Here is a 12,998-nt window from a genome sequence, read left to right on the forward strand (position 1 = left end):
GTTGACGGGGACGAAGGGCTTTGTCAACTTAGTTAATATGCACGATTCTAGCTTGACTGACCGTACGATGTCCATCAAACGGCTGTAGTGATTCTTCAACCTCTGGTCTTCTTGCTCCAGCCGCCCAAAGTAGCGCCGGTCGTGCCGCCTGCTCCTGCCTCACGTGGCCGGCTGTGCTGCCGCGGAGGCCTCACCACCCCCATACTACTCCCACCACTGGCCAGGCCATCCCTCCACTCCACTCACCCACACCCCCTGTTATTCTGCAGCGACGGCAGCGCAGCCGAACCAGTGAACCCTCGTACTTCTCTCCGCGTGGGCATCCACTGTCGCGCCATCCCCGGCTCCATGTCGTCCCCTTCCTAGGCCTTGCCGTCGTCCACGGCCGTGGTGCTGTCGGCGTGGCGTGGTCAATATGGTCAACGACCGAATTCCATCGGAAGAATACTGTACGTGGAGAGGCTGACAGCTAGGTCCACGGCAGTTGCAAGGAACTTCCTCCTTATTACGCGGAAAATAATTATTCCTCCACCTCACAGCAGGGACCCACCGGACGCCCACCAGTATATCGTGAAAAAACGTTTGCCCCTGACTGCTGGGACCCACCCGACGGGCCACCGTATTTCGGGAAAAAAATGTTCCCCCTGCTGTCAGCTCGGACCCATCGGAAGTGCCTCCTTATTACGCACAAAAAATGAATACCCCCTTCTAGCTGGGACCCACCTTAGTGGCAGGCCGACTGGTGGGCCTACTAAGTTGACGGGGACGGAGGGCTTTGTCAACTTAGTCAATATTCACGATTCTAGCTCCAGTGACAGTACAATGTCCATCCAACGGCCGTATTGCTTCTTCAACCTCTAGTCTTCTTGCTCCAGCCGCCCAAACCAGCGCCGGTCGTGCCTCGTGCTCCTGCCTCCCGTGGCCTGCTATGATGTGGCGGAGGCCTCACTGCCCCCTACTACTCCCACCGCTGGCCAGGCCATCCCTCTACTCACCAACACCCCCTGTTATTCTGCGGCGATGGCAGCCTCACACCGCAGCGAACCAGTGAACCCTCGTACTCCTCTATGCATGGGCATCCACTGCCGCGTCTTCCCCGGCACCGCGTCGTCCCCTTCCTAGGCCTCACCGTCGTCCACCTCCCTGGTGCTCTCGGCGCGGCGTGGTCAACGTGGTCAAGGAACGACTTCCATCGGACGTGGACTGTATGTGGAGAGGCTGACAGCTAGGTCCACAGCCGCAGCAAGGAAGTGCCTCCTTATTACGTGCAAAATAATTATTCCTCCACCTAACAGCGGGGACCCGCCGGACGGGCCACCAGTATTTTGTGAAAAAAATCATTCCCCCCTGACTGCTGGGACCCACCGGACGGGCCACCGTATTTTGCGAAAAAAACGTCCCCCCCCCCGCTGTCAGCTGGGACCCACTGGAACTGCCTCCTTATTACGCACAAAAAATGAATACTCCCCTGGCTAGCTGGGACCCAAGTTTCAGCGCACAGGATAAAACAAGCAAGTTTCACTCAAAAATTACATCCCTAGAACATTCATCCGCCACAAGGCAGGCACCCTTCAGAACATCCTTATAGTAATTCTCGGGCTTGCAATGCTCTTTCCCCGGCGGTGGCCCATCCTTCACAAGCTTCTCAGCATCCAGCTTGCCCCAGTGCACCTTAGCACGGGCAAGGGCCCTACGGGCACCTTCAATGCAGACGGAGCGCTTGATGACTTCGAGCCTTGGACAGGCCTCCACCAGCCGCCGCCCCAGCCTGAAATAGCTCCTAGGCAGAGCCCCTCCAGGCCACAGCCGAACAATGAGGCCCTTCATTGCCTATTCGGCCGCCTTGTGGAGCTCGACCAGTTGCTTCAGCTAGTCGCTCAGGGGCACGGGGTGTCCGGCCTCAGCGTACTGAGACCAGAACACCTTCTCCATCGAGCTACCCTCCTCGGCTCGATAGAATGCGGTGGCATCGGACACACTCCGGGGAAGATCTGCGAACGCTCTTGGAGAGCTCCGGATTCGGGTAAGTAACAAGTAACTCACGTTTATGTGTTTGCTTTGCATAAAGAATGCCTTACCCGCCGCTATCTTCTTCACCTCATCCAACTCCTGGAGGGTCTTCTGGGATTCGGCCTTGGCAGACTTGGCATTTTCAATAGCCACCGCGAGCTCGGACGCTTGCGTCTTCGAGTCAAGCTCCAAACTCTCATGTTTTTCCATGAGAGCCTGGAGCTCTTGCCTCACCTTGCCAACCTCGGCCTCATACTTCTCCCGCTCGGTGCGCTCCGAGGCTGCCCTCTTCTTGGCCTCAACCAGCGCTTGCTTAAGGGTCGCCACTTCAGATGTGGCCCCTACAATAGCCACGATAATCCTGTCATTCTTTGCAATTGCACCTTTTTATATATATTTAAAAACAAGGTATTTCTCACCTGCATTGTCCTCGAGTTGCTTCTTGGCACGCCCGAGCTCTTGCTCGGACCGCTCGTGGTTCTGCTTTAGCGTGTCCACTTCCGCAGTCAGTGCGGAGGACGCAAGCAGAGAAGCCTGCAGATGCATATTGACTCATTTTTTGTTAGACTCCTGTGAATTTTATTTGATCCTCTATTTGGCTTTTACTCCCGAACGCCAAACAGAGCATCAGGGGCTACTCTCTATGCGGTAATATTATTTACACATTCTTTACTTACCTCAAAGCCTGTCAAAAGGCTAGTACAAGCTTCAGTCAGTCCGCTCTTGGCGGACTGAACCTTCTGGACCACCGCACTCATAATAGTGCGGTGCTCCTCGTCGATGGAGGCGCCTTGGAGCGCCTCCAACATATTGTCCGGCGCCTCCGGTTGGACGGGGGCCACCGGCACGGCGGACTAGCTCCTCTTGGAAGGAGGTCCCCCGCCGGACTCTGGAACCTCTGAAGGTTCCGGAGCGGTGTCCGGCCTAGAGCCGGACTTGGAGCCCTGGGGGGTTTCATCCCCTTTACTCCTGGAGTCCGGGAGGTCGCCTTGGAACCTGTTGGGACAACACTTCGGTGTCGTCCGTAGGGTGGGGGGAGGAAGCCGTCAGAAGCGAGTTCACATCCGACGAGTCCAGTGAGCCGCTCGACGACGCGTCGAGCCGGTCTTTGGGTGGGCTGCATAAACATATTCGATGTAAGGGAAAGCTGTGCAATAAACGAATACTATGAATTACTTTGGTATCCGAATACTTACGATTTTGCCAGGGGCTTGGCCCTGGGCTGCCACTCCTCTCTGCCGCCGTCGGCGTCGGTGGAGTAGTCCGGAGGAAGGGTTTTCACCTTCTTGGACCCTCCGGCCTCCCCAGAGAGGGCGGCCTTCCTTTTCTTCTCTCCCCTCGCTTGAGGGGGAGAGGTCTCTTCTTCTTCCTCCTCGTCTTCACGGGAGGAATGCACCTCGGAACCGTCGGACGATGGATCCGACACCACCTGGCGCCGGGCACTCTTTCGAGTCCCCGCGGTCTTTTTTGCGGCCTTCTTCTCCGGCACCACATAGGGTGCTGGAACCAGCAGCTTCGCCAGGCGAGCGTCCACTGGGCCTTTGGGCAAAGGAGCCGGATAGTTGATCTGTCCGGATGTCACCTGCCAATCCTGTCAAAGGTAAGGGAGTTTAGATCCCGCATGGAGTCAAACTATGAAAAACTGATACCCTGTAAAAGGAAAAAACAGCTTACCGCGAGAGCATGACGCTGCGCACTGAATCCGCGATCCTCGGTAGCGGATGTGGGAGCCTTGGTGCCCTTGAAAAGCACCTTCCATGCATCTTCATACGTCGTGTTGAAGAGCCTGCTCAGAGTTTGGTGTCGTGCTGGGTCAAACTCCCACAGGTTGAAAGCCCGTTGTTGACACGGGAGGATCAAGCGGATGAGCATAACCTGGACTACGTTGACAAGTTTGAGCTTCTTGTCCACCAGGGTTTGGACGCATGTTTGGAGTCCAGTCAGCTCTCCCTTCTTACCCCATGATAGGCCCGTCTCCTTCTAGGAGGTGAGCCGCGTAGGGGGTCCAGATCGAAACTCAGGGGGTGTGACCCATTCGGCATCGCGCGGCTCGGTGATGTAAAACCACCTTGATTGCCACCCCTTCAGGGTCTCCACAAAGGAGCCCTCGAGCCATAGGACGTTGGCCATATTTCCCACCATGGCGCCTCCGCACTCCGCCTGGTTTCCACGCACCACCTTCGGCTTGACATTGAAAGTCTTGAGCCATAGGCCGAAATGGGGGCGGATGCGGAGGAAGGCCTCGCACACGACGATAAACGCCAAGATGTTGAGGACGAAGTTCAGTGCCAGATCGTGGAAATCCAGGCCGTAGTAGAACGTGAGCCCTCGGACAAATGGGTGGAGAGGGAAGCCCAGTCCGCGGAGGAAATGGGGGAGGAACACCACCCTCTCATGGGGCCTAGGGGTGGGGATGAGCTGCCCCTTTTCAGGAAGCCGGTACGCGATGTCGTTAGACAGGTATCCGGCTTTCCTCAGCTTTTTGATGTGTCCCTCCGTGACGGAGGAGACCATCCACTTGCCTCCCGCTCCGGACATGGCTGGAGAAGGTTGAGGTGGGGAGTGCGGACTTGGGCGCTGGAGCTTGAGTGCGCAAGAATGGATAGGCGAAGGAGGAAGAAGGCGTAGGTGAAAAGGTGGATCCTTATCCCCTTATATGGGTGGACGCAACTACATGTCCCCACCAGCCTGGTAAAACTCGCTTATCTCCAAGCATTGTAATCAATGGCGCGATTGGGTTACCCACGCCCGAATTGATGAGAATCCCGGGATAAGGGGACACGATCTCGGCTTTAAAAAGACGTGCCAAGGAAACCGCCTCGCATGACGCGCTGAGGTGGAATAATGAAACGACTCAGATAAAGGCTTGGTCGTGGTGTGACATGCTACGGAATACGTCAGCAGATTAGATTGGTGTAAATATTATTCTCTCTATGGCAATATGTGGAAACTTATTTTGCAAAGCCGGACACTATCTTTGTGTTCAAAATCTTCTATGAAGTACTTGGAGGAGGAACCCGCCTTGCAATGCCGAAGACAATGTGCGCGCCAGACTCGTCATCATTGAAGCCTGGTTCAGGGGCTACTGAGGGAGTCCTGGATTAGGGGGTGTTCGGATAGCCGAACTATACCTTCAGCCGGATTCCTGGACTATGAAGATACAAGATTGAAGACTCCGTCCCGTGTCCGGAAGGGACTTTCCTTGGCGTGGAAGGCAAGCTTTCCTCACACCGTAGCCAAACCAGTGAACCCTCGTAGTCCTCTCTGCGCGGGCTTCCACTGCCGTGTCGTCCCCTTCCTAGGCCTCGCCGTCGTCCACCGCCATGGTGCTCTCCGCGCGGCGTGGTCAACATGGTCAAGGAACGACTTCCATTGGAAGATTACTGTACATGGAGAGGCTGACAGCTAGGTCCACGGCCACAGCCCTGTTTTTTTGTGATTTGCCAAGTAAGTCACTTTGTCAGGCTTGTTGGGCTGCAAATCTTTCAAGACGAGGAGAGCTTTCATTCGGCTAGCCAAGAAACTGGCCCATCGGTAATGAGAAATGGGTTGTACATTTTTAAAACACATCAAACTAGTAATTAGTTTCAAATATCTTTTTTTTCATGTCAAGATTTTAAATTACATTAATTTTTATGCGTGGAGAATTTGTTGGATTTTATATTGATATACATTTATTTTCAAAATCAGTTTGAATGTGAGTCGAAATTTCGGGATTAAAAACAGTTCGGACCGCACCAAAATATGCAAAATTTCGTATAATTTTTTAACTGTTGCCACAATATGGGCTGTAGTGCTAACAAAAAGAATATGGGCTCCAAAAAAAACCTTAAGAATTAGCAAATGGGCTGTAAATTATTAGAAATAATGGCAGATGGGTTGTATGCTGTTTTCCACAGATTTGAGGCTTTCGTAAAAAAAAGGTTGACGCACAAGCACTGACTGTTGGATATCCATCCAATGGCCGTCGTGCTTCTTCAATATCTGCTCTTCCTGCTCTAGCCGCTCAAACAAGCACCGGCGGGACTGCCTGCTCCCTCCTCCTCGCGGCCGGCTGTGCTGCAGCGCAGGCCTCACCGCCCGACCATACTCCCATCGTTGGCCTAGCCATCCCTCTGCTCATCCACACCTACTGTTATTCTCCGGCGACGGCAGACGAACCAGTAAACCCTCGTACAGTCGTACTCCCCTCCGGGTGGGAAACAACTGCCGAGTCTTCCATGCCTCCGTGTCGTCCCCTTCCTAGGCCTCACCGTCGTCCACCGCCCTGGTGCTCTCGGCGCGGTGTGGTCAACATGGTCAAGGAACGACTTCCGTCGGATGTGGACTGTACGTGGTGAGGCTGACAGCTGGGTCCACGGCCGCAGCAAGGAAGTGCCTCCTTATTACGCGGAAAATAATGATTCCTCCACCTCACAGCTGGGACCCACCGGACGGGCCATTGTATTTCGCGAAAAAAACATTTCCCCCTGACTGCTGGGACCCACCAGCTACATCTTCGCACGTAGGGAAGTGCGTCCAAAAAAAAAACGATTCGCCCCCTGACTGCTCGGACCCACCAGCTACATCTTCATAGGCAAGGAAGTGCCTGACAGTCCGGATCCACCTGGTCGTAGCGTACGTAGCGTTGTCATTCTGGTCGCGAATGTGTACGTACATACTGGTCGATGTAGAGGCGCGCACGTGTCATAGTAGAGGCACGCACGTAACATGTACATGTACGTACAGCGGCCAGGGTGCAAGAAAGAAAATACGGCCACGTATGTGTACATACGGGCGGGGTCTCGAATGCCTACTCGCGCATACGTACGGCCAGGGCTCGTGTACATGGCTGGGTCAAAACGGAGAAACAGCGTCGTCGTCGTGTTCATGGGGAGGCAACGGAATGCGTCGTGTTCATGGGGAGGCAACAGAATGCGTCGTGTTCATGGGGAGGCTACGGAATGCGTCGTGTTCATCGGGAGGCAACGGAACGCGTGGGAGCCAAGCGGCTGGGTCAGAACGAATGCATGGTCATGTTTATCGAGAGGGCTTGTGAGGGAGTCCTGGATTAGGGGATCTCCGGATAGCCGGACTATCTCCATTGGCCGGACTGTTAGACTATGAAGATACAAGATTGAAGACTTCGTCTCGTGTCCGGATGGGACTCTACTTGGCATGGAAGGCAAGCTAGGCAATACATATATGGATATCTCCTCCATTGTAACCGACCTTGTGTAACCCTAACCCTCTCCGGTGTCTATATAAACCGAAGGGTTTCAGTCCGTAGGACAAGAACAATCATACCATAGGCTAGCTTCTAGGGTTTATCCTCTCTGATCTCGTGGTAGATGTACTCTTGTACTACTCATATCATCAATATTAATCAAGCAGGATGTAGGGTTTTACCTCCATCAAGAGGGCCCGAACTTGGGTAAAACTTCGTGTCCCCTGCCTCCTATTACCATCCGGCCTAGATACACAGTTCGGGACCCCCTACCCGAGATCCGCCGGTTTTGACACCGACATTGGTGGTTTCATTGAGAGTTCCTCTGTGTCGTCGCCATTAGGCTTGATGGATCCTACTATCATCGATGGCGATGCGGTCCAGGGTGAGACTTTTCTCCCCGGACAGATCTTCGTATTCGGTGGCTTTGCACTACGGGCTAATTCGCTTGGCCATCTGCAGCAGATTGAAAGCTATGCCCATGGCCGTCAGGTCAGATTTGGAAGTTTGAACTACACGGCCGACATCCGCGGAGACTTAATCTTCGACGGATTCAAGCCACAGCCAGGTGCACCGCACTGTCGTGATGGGTATGACCTAGCTCTGCCACCGAACAGTACCCCAGAGGCCGCGCCCGCATCAGCTCCGACCCTTAGCTCGGAGCCAACTGCGCCAATCGAGGACGGGTTGTTAGACACCGCCTCAGGGGCTGCAGTCTCAATGGCGATCGAGCCAAACACCAGCATAATCCTCTGCGCAGCCCGTGACTCCAAGGTGCCGGACTCTCTTTCTGACTCCGAACCGCCCGCGCCCCTGCCAATCGAATCCGATTGGGCGCCGATCATGGAATTCACCATCGCGGATATCTTTCAGCACTCGCCCTTCGGTGACATTCTGAATTCACTAAGATCTCTCTCTTTGTCAGGAGAGCCGTGGCCGGATTATGGCCAACAGGATTGGGATGCGAACGACGAAGAAATTCGACGCCCACCCACCACCCACTTTGTAGCCACTGTCGATGATTTAACCGACATGCTCGACTTCGACTCCAAAGAGATCGACGGTATGGACGACGATGTAGGAGACAAACATGAACCAGCACCTATAGGGCACTGGAAAGCCACCTCGTGATATGACATATACATGGTGGATACACCCAACAAAGGCAATGGCGACGAGATAGCGGAGGATGACCCCTCCAAGAAGCAACCCAAGCGCCGACGTCAGCGGCGCCGCTCTAAGTCCCATCAAAGCAAAAGTGGTGATACCGGCACAGGAGATAATAATACTCCGGATAGTGCCGAAGACAACAACAATCCCCTCTAGAAAGATTTAGAGCAGGAGGATGAAGGAGCCAGCTCTCCTGAGAGAGCGGAAGATGGAGAGGAGGAGGATGACAATTACATCCTCCCCTCCGAAGACGAGGCAAGCCTCGGCGACGATGAATTCGCCGTCCCAGAGGATCCCGTTGAACAAGAGCGCTTCAAGCGCCGGCTTATGGCCACGACAAATGGACTGTAGTCCTCGCGGCCGAGGAATATAAACTCGAGCGCCCCTCCAAGAGTTACCCAAGGCGCAGGTTACTACCCCGACTAGAGGAAGAAGCGTATGATATGACGGATCGGCCACCTCGTGGCCGCGATAGATAGGCATTCCAGCCAAAAGCTCAGCCTCCACCCCAACGTCATTCAAATAAAAAGGCACGGGGAGATACGCCAGACCTGCGAGACATATTGGAGGACAAGGCAAAGCATTCAAGATCGATCTATGGATCATGAGGGCACACCACTCTACGAGACGACAAACGTCACGCCGGATACAGTAAAAGCAAATCCGGCCGGGCCGAACACAGCGGGCAAGACCCATTCGAGCTGCGTCGAGATATAGCCCAATACAGAGGCGCCGCACACCCCTTATGCTTGACAGATGAAGTAATGGAACATCAATTCCCAGAAGGTTTCAAACCTGTAAACATTGAATCATACGACGGCACAACAGATCCCGCAGTATGGATTGAGGACTTCCTCCTCCACATCCACATGGCCTGTGGTGATGACTTACACGCCATCAAATGCCTCCCACTAAAGCTCAAAGGACCAGCGCGGCATTGGCTTAACAGCTTGCCAGCGGACTCCATTAGCTGTTGGGAAGATCTGGAAGCCGCATTCCTCGACAACTTTCAGGGCACTTATGTGCGACCACTAGATGCCGATGACTTGAGCCACATAATTCAGTAGCCAGAAGAGTCGGCCAGGCAATTCTGGACTCGGTTCCTTACAAAGAAAAATCAAATTGTCGACTGTCCAGATGCGGAGGCCTTAGCGGCTTTCAAGCACAACATCCGAGATGAGTGGCTAGCCCGGCACTTTGGTCAGGAAAAGCCGAAATCTATGGCAGCTCTCACGACGCTCATGGCCCACTTTTGTGCGGGAGAAGACAGCTGGCTGGCTCGAAGTAATAACATATCAAAGAACCATGGTACCTCAAATACCAAGGACGGCAATAGCAGGTCACGTCGCAACAAGCATAAGCGCCGCATTAACAGCGAAAATACTGAGGATACGACAGTCAATGCCGGATTCAAAGGCTCTAAACCCGGTCAGCGGAAAAAGCCATTCAAACAAAGTACGCCGGGCCCGTCCAGCTTGGACCGTATACTCGATCGCTCGTGTCAAATACACGGCACCCCAGACAAGCCAGCCAATCACACCAACCTGGATTGTTGGGTGTTCAAGCAGGCCGGCAAGTTAATTGCCGAAAACAAGGACAAGGGGCCGCATAGCGATGACGAGGAGGAGCCCCGGTAGCCGCACACTAGAGGACAGAAGAGGTTTCTCCCCCGCAAGTGCGGACGGTGAACATGATATACGCAACCCACATCCCCAAGAGGGAGCGGAAGCGTGCGCTCAGGGACGTATATGTGTTGGAGCCAGTCGCCCCATAGTTCAACCCTTGGTTCTCCTGCCCTATCACCTTCGATCACAGGGACCATCCCACTAGTATCCGTCATGGCAGATTCGCCGCACTGGTCCTAGACCCAATCATCGACGGATTTCACCTCACTCGAGTCCTTATGGACGGCGGCAGCAACCTGAACCTGCTTTATCAGGACACAATGCGCAAAATGGGTATAGACCCCTCAAGGATCAAACCCACAAAAACGACCTTTAAGGGCGTCATTCCAGGTGTAGAAGCCCATTGCACAGGCTCAATTACACTGGAAGTGGTCTTCGGATCCCCGGATAACTTCTGAAGAGAAGAGTTAATCTTCGATATAGTCTCGTTCCGCAGTGGTTATCACACGCTGCTCGGGCGAACCGCATTTGCCAGATTCAATACGGTACCGCATTATGCATACCTCAAGATCAAGATGCCAGGACCTCGTGGAGTTATTACAGTCAATGGAAACATAGAGCGCTCTCTCCGAACTGAGGAGCACACCGCGGCCCTCGCAGTAGAAGCGCAAAGCAGCCTCTCAAGGCAATCAACCAGTTCGGTGCTTGAAAGCCTGGACACCTTCAAGCGCGCTCGGGGCAATCGGCAAATAGACCGCCTGGCGCGATCTGAGCTCGCATAGCAATACGAAGGCCACCCCAATCCCAACCCAACAGTGATATTCGTACCACGCGTACATAATTACGCATTAAAAATACCATGGGCACAGGTGGGGAGGGGGCACAACTGCGGCACGCCCCAAAACGTGGCCTAAACCGCACTAGGGGCTTCCCGTTTGGTTATTTTTCCTTTTTCTTTCAGGACCTTAATCTCCGGAAACACTGTCCGGCAGCACTGTTGCCGAAGACATGATGCAGCAACCAAGGAGGTAGACAGCTACGTTATACCATGGAATTACTAGGTTGATTACAGTAACGAGTGAAATATTCAATTCAATATCATTCCTCAGCTTGCCCTTGGAAGGGGCATGGTCCTACTCTTTGCTTATCACGCTATCTGTATCACTCTGCCTTAACACAATTTTTTAATAAACAATGCATGACATTACGACTATTATTGCATTCTTGTTATATATATATATATGTGTGTGTGTGTGTGCGTGTGTGTGTGTTCATTAATGACGCCTTGCAACCGTACACTCTGGTACGGCCAATACACCAGGGGCAAACGTACCCCACAATGCGGTGTGAAAAGTCCGAACACTTTTACAAGTTTGGCACCTCGAACTTATAGCATTATATGCATCAGCTCTGAATCATGTCTTTGGTCAAATGTTGGGTTTGCCCGGCTCCTATGTTTTGGTACCTTACGTTCCGCTCTATCGGCTAAGGTAGTGCTAGGAGAACTACTGCGATTGTGCCCCGGTTCTGCCGGGCTGAGCACCTCAGTAGAGAAAGCTAAAACTGACTGTCATGATAAGGCGAGAGACTGGTCGCTATTCGGCGAGGTTTTTCGAGTCCCTAAAGACTTATGCCGCTTAGGGCGAGGGGCCGGCCCTGTCCGGCTTACAGGCATGTATCGAGCCCCGAATTCGGCCTTCCGAACACCAGGGGCTTCGCCGAAATTTAAAATTATAGAATTCTATGGCTAAGTGAGAGTGATAAAGCATTATTAGTCTGGTTGCCTTGTTCGTTGTGCTGAGCACCTCCCTCGAAGGACCCAAATATGGGAACAAGAGTGCTCAGGTTTATCCCGAACACCCCAGCACTCGTGGCATGGGGGCAGAAGCCGAGGACTAGCCATCTCTCAGATTGGATAAACAGCCAAACAGAAGGTAATATTTTAAATTCAAACAAGCGCTGCATAGCGCATATGAAACATGTTTTCATAAATACTGGATAAAACGAGCAAGTTTACTCAAATATTACATCTTTTGAGCACTCATCCGCGATGAGACGGGCACCCGACAGAACACCCTCATAGTACATCTCGGGGTCGTGGTGCTCCTTGCCCTCTGGCGGCCCCTCCTTGATAAACTTCATGGCGTCTAGCTTGACCCACTGCAATTTCACACGGGCGAAAGCCCGACATGCACCTTCAATGCAGACAGATCGCTTGATGACCTCCAGCCGCTGGCAGGCATCCACAAGCCGCCTCGCCAGGCCGAAGAAGCTATTCGAAAGGGCGTCGCCAGGCCACAGCCGGACTATAAAGCCCTTCATGGCCTGATCGGCTGCCTTATGTAGCTCGACCATCTGCTTCAGCTGGTCACTCATCGGCACCAGATGTTCGGCCTCAGCATACTGAGACCAGAATAGCTTCTCCGTCGAGCTTCCGTCCTCGGCCTAGTAAAATTGTGCAGCATCGGACACAATGCGGGGCAAATCTGCGAACGCTCCTGAAGAGCTCCAGATCCGGGTAAGTAATCGGTAATTTACTATTACTTGCTTGCTTTGCATATAGAAAGCCTTACCTGCCGCTATCTTCTTCATCGCATCGATCTCTTGGAGGGCCTTTTGGGCTTTGGCCTTGGCAATTTTTGCGCTCTTGAGGGCCGCGGCAAGCTCAAAATCCCGCGTCTTGGAGTCAAGCTCCAACGCCTCATGCTTCGTCATGAGAGCCTGGAGCTCTTGCTGCACCTCGCCCACCCGAGCCTCGTACTTCTCTCGCTCGGTGCGCTCCTGGGCCACTTTATCTTCGGCCTGGGTTAGCGCTTGCTTCAGGGTCACCACCTCGGTCGTGGCCCCTGACAAACATACAATGATCCTGTCATTTGGCAATCGTGTCCTTTTTATATATATACATATCTATAGACGGGGTATTACTTACCCTTGTTCCCCTCGAGCTGCCTCTTAGCAAGGCCGAGCTCTTTTCGGGACCCCTCGAG

This window comes from Triticum urartu, chromosome 4 (genome assembly GCF_003073215.2).
Source record: "Triticum urartu cultivar G1812 chromosome 4, Tu2.1, whole genome shotgun sequence".
In the NCBI taxonomy this organism is placed as follows: domain Eukaryota; kingdom Viridiplantae; phylum Streptophyta; class Magnoliopsida; order Poales; family Poaceae; genus Triticum; species Triticum urartu.